Source organism: Rhincodon typus, chromosome 19 (assembly GCF_021869965.1).
Source record: "Rhincodon typus isolate 14 chromosome 19, sRhiTyp1.1, whole genome shotgun sequence".
Taxonomy (NCBI): domain Eukaryota; kingdom Metazoa; phylum Chordata; class Chondrichthyes; order Orectolobiformes; family Rhincodontidae; genus Rhincodon; species Rhincodon typus.
The window spans coordinates 41,230-45,865 of NC_063350.1; positions in this window are offsets into that span (position 1 = coordinate 41,230).

Below are 4,636 nucleotides of genomic sequence, written 5' to 3' on the forward strand. Positions count from 1 at the left end.
CATGCGCACTATCGCACGAAAGCCCCAATAAAGGTAGCGACTGCACATGCGTTCTACAGCTCCCTGTTCCCAGTCAAGATGGTGATCGCAAACCGGCTTCGAAAAACTGGGAACGACGTCAAACTGCAACATCAGAAGTTCACGTTAGGGTTTGTCACATACTCAATATGTTTATGAAGTGTCTTTGAGTCGCTTCTGGATCCAGCACCCCCATTATCCCGCCGAATTCTCACCGATCTAAAGCTGAAAAACCAGCCACTCCGATTTAGCAAACGTAACTCCGCGCATGCTCTTTTCGCTCTGAGTAAGGCGCCTGCGCACTGCTGTTCTATTAGTCCACAGCTTGGAGAATCTTGGGTAATATAACCGCCATTAAACATTAAATCATTATAAACAAACGGAGAAATGTCGAAGAAACTCAGCAGCTCTGACACCATCACGGAGAGAGAATTAACGTTTCGAGGCTGGTATGGACTCAAAGCGCTTCTCATAAAGTCTTGGAGTCATTGAGGTTTACAAGCGCAGAAATAAACACTTAAAACCATAGAATCATAGAATTTTACGGTACAGAAGATCATTCTTCCCGTCGTGTATGTACCAGCTCCCAAAAGAACTAAGCAGCTAGTAGCTCTCTAACTTATCACTTTCAAATATATATATAGGATCTCTTTTGAAACCTTTACTTTCCCAGGCAGTGCATTCCAAATCCTAGCAACTCTGAGTAAAGAAATTTCTCCTCATTTCACTCCTAGCTCTCTTGCTGACAATCTTGAAATTGTGACTATTAGTTACTGTCATACCAACTAATGGAAACAGAATATCCATTTCAACAAAGTCAAATCTGTTCATTATTTTGAACACGTTTATAAGGTCACCTTTTAAATTTCTGCGCTCCAAGGGGAATACGCCTCAATCTCTCTAATCTTTCCTTGTATCTAAAATCCTTCATTCCTGATATCATTCTAATAAATCTCCTTTGAACTCTCTCCAGGGCTTTAGATTTAGAATTAGAATTAGCAATATTGTCACGTGTTCTCAAATGAGTACAGTGAAAACTGTACAAGTCGCTGCTTACAGCGCCATCAGGTACAAAGATCCCTAGGTACAGCTTATTCAGTTGCAGTTCTTAGAAACATACAAAAGCAAAAAGTCCAGCATTGCAGATTTTAGGAATATATTATAAAATGAAGAAAAAATGTTCAGATCAACAGTCTTCCGACCTCGTCTATGCTAGCACCTAGCTTCCAGTCTGCACCGAGCCTTGACTGCAGACCATAACAGGCTTCACTTCAGAGTTCACGAGGCCAGGAGATTGCTCTGGAATCACCTTGACCAGAAGTCCACACTAAGGCCATGCCAGGCCGAGACACGGCCATGCCTGGTCAGGAGGTCGTTGTGCCAGACCGAGAGGACACCTCATTGGGTTTGTGAGAAGGCCGGGAGGCCAAGAAGAGAGAAGAAAAGACAAAAGAGAGAAAAAAAGGAATGGATGGAGCAGACAAACTCTGGCTGAAGTGTCCTACTCCACGGCCATCTTGGATAGAGGGATTGCCCTTACAGAGAGACAGCATACACAGGATGAGCGTGACAGTCTCTTTGTATTTCTTCTTCCTTATATAAGGTGCCCAGAACTCAACACAATACTTAAATATAGTCTGACCAATGATTTGTAGAGATATCTTGGCCCTTCTGCCCATTCTCTCTCCATTAGACCAACTGAGTTTCTCCAGCATTCTGTGTTTGTTTCAGAAGCAGGGTTTTGGTTTTTTTTAATTATTGTATTCAGTTTTGCTTTCTTGCTTTGTTGTAAAGACTGGGGTCAGGGGCAAAATAATGATAGGAAAGAAGTTGCACTGAAACCCCTCAGGGTCGGGGGTGGTCGGAAGAGACTAATCTGGAGGAAACTAATCTGGTATTGGGATGTACATCTTCTTCTGTAATGAATTACCTTATGTAAATAAACAGATCACAGTGGGTTGTATCCCAGGGTGTTGTGGGAGACAAGGGTGGACATTACAGGGATTTTGACCCAATTTTTAAATTCCTCTTTGGCCACAGGGAGGTGCCAGGGTACTAGAGGACACCTAATGTGGTTCCACTTTTCAAGAAGTATGATAGGGACAGATCAGGCAATTACAAACCAGTGAATCTCACATCAATGATTGGGAAACCTTTAGAGAAAATTCTGACAGAGAAAATTAGGTTCCACTTGGAGAAGCAAGTTTGATTGGGGATAGTCAGCATAGCTTTGGTTGAACTTTTCAAGGAGATGACCAGTTATGTAAATGAGGGTGGATGATGTAGTTTGCATGGATTTCAGCAAAGTTTTAACTAGAATCCACAGGGGAAACTGATAAAAAAGAAAGGTAAAAGCACATGGGAGCCAGTGTAACTTGGCAAACTAGATCCAAAATTGGCTTAATGGTAGGAGTCAGTGTGTGGTGATGGAAGGCTGACTGTATGACTGGATGCAAGTGTCCAGTGGCATACCATAGGGATCAGTGCTGGGTTTGTGATTATCAGTGATATATATAAATGACTGTAGATGAGAATGTGGGGGATAATAAGTAAATTTGTGATGACACAAGGATTGGCTGGAAGAAGGAGGTCTTAACATGCAGAAAGATACAGATGGGTTGGTCAGATGGACAGATCATTGGCAGATGGAATTTAACACTGAAAAGTGTGAGGTGATACAGTCTGGAAGAAGTAACAAGACAAGGACACTTGGAAGCTCAGAGGGATCTTGGAGTGCTTATCCACAAATCGTCAGAGGTGGCTGCACAGGTTAAAAGGGTGGTTAAGAAGCCATATGGAACTTTTGCCTTTATCAGTTGGCCCATAAGTTATAAGACCAAATGTCTGTACATTTGAGCTGTACAAAATTTTGCATAGGCCTTAGGTGGAGTAGGTTGTTGTATGAGTTGGAGCATTTAGCAATGAAGAAAGTCTGGATAGATTTGGCTTATTTTCTTTTAGAGCAGAGAAGGGTGAGGGAGGACCTGATAGAGATGTACACGTTTGTGAGGGGCATGGTGAGGGTGGAAAGAAAGCAGCTGGTCCCCCTATTGAACGGTCAATAATGAATATGACATAATTTTAGGGTGAAGGGCAGGAGGTTTAGAGGGGATTTCAGGAAAGGATTTTTCACTCAGAGGTTGATAGGAATCTGGTATGCACTGCCTGGGAGGGTAATCTTGCAACTTTAAAACATAGATGAATAACCACTCCAACAATTCAAGGATATGGGCTAATGGTGGATTAGTGTAGATTCTGAGGCGTTTTTTTGTCAGTGCAGATTTGATGGGCCAAAGGGCCTCTCCCATACTGTGTAATTCTATGACTGATGTCTTCATGTCTCATTCTTGAAACTCTAGAGAATACAGGCCAAGTTTGCACAATCTCTGTTCATAGGCCAGTCTTACCATCCCATGAACAAGCCTGGGGAACTTTTGTTGCATTCCCTCCATGGCAAGAATGTCTTTCCTAAAATAATGAGAACAAAACTATACTTTGTACTCCAGGTACAATCTAAGTAAGTTCTATAAAATTGAACTAAGACTTCATCACTCCTATAGTCATCTTCTTGCAATAAAGGCTAACATTCCGTTAGCCTTCTGAATTCACATGCATGTTTGCCTTCACTAATTTATTAACAATACACATAGGTCATTTTGTGCATCAATGCTTTCCTATCTCCCACCAATTAAGAAATATTCTGCACATCAGTTTCTCCTACATTAACCTCATATTTATCTATGTTATATTCATGATGATCTTGCCAATTTACAAAACTTGCTCAAAACCTACTGAAGATGTTGTGTGTCCCCCTCACAACACATTTTTACACTTAGTTTTGTCTCATCCACAAATTTGTAATTTTTAAATTTGGTCCCCAGATCCATGTCATTGATACACATCATGAACAGATGGGGCCAAAATCTGATCATTGTGCTTTAGCCACAGTCTGCTGACTTGAAAATACCCATTTATTCTTACTCTGTTTTCTGCCTGTTAACCAATCATTAATTAATGTCAGTTGATTACCTCCTATCCCAAGTACTTGATTTTTCTCTAACCAGTCTCCTTTGGGAGATTTATCAAAAGCCTTCAGTAAATCTAAGTTTACTACATCTGTCGGCTTTTCTTTATCAATTTTGTTGAAACAGATTCCACATATTGTTCTTCCCAATCTGAACTCCTCCTTTACCAATATACAGATTGCATCCCTTATTATCACTGAATATTCACTGCCAGGCCTGGTTAGCATGCAGTCGTATTTCTGTAATGAGCGTTCAATCACACACGTGCCTTTAGATTATCTAACTTGTTGTGGATGCTGCATGCAATCAGGCAAAGTGCACTTAACTTTGTCCTTTTGACATCATTCCACTCTCGAAGCATGCTCAGTGCTTGGTTTTGTTTCTCCGGTCTTCTAGTCTCTCTTGCATCTTTTCAACTTCCTTTTCCCAATGTTACTTCTTCCCAATTTGAATTAGTCCTCAGGTTCCCTCAGACAAGGTAGTTTAAATCCAACCAACAGCACTCGCCAGTTTCCCTGCGAGAATACCAGTTCTAGATCCATTAAGGTGTAACTCATCCAGTTTGTACAGGTCCCAGAACCATTTCTGTTCCT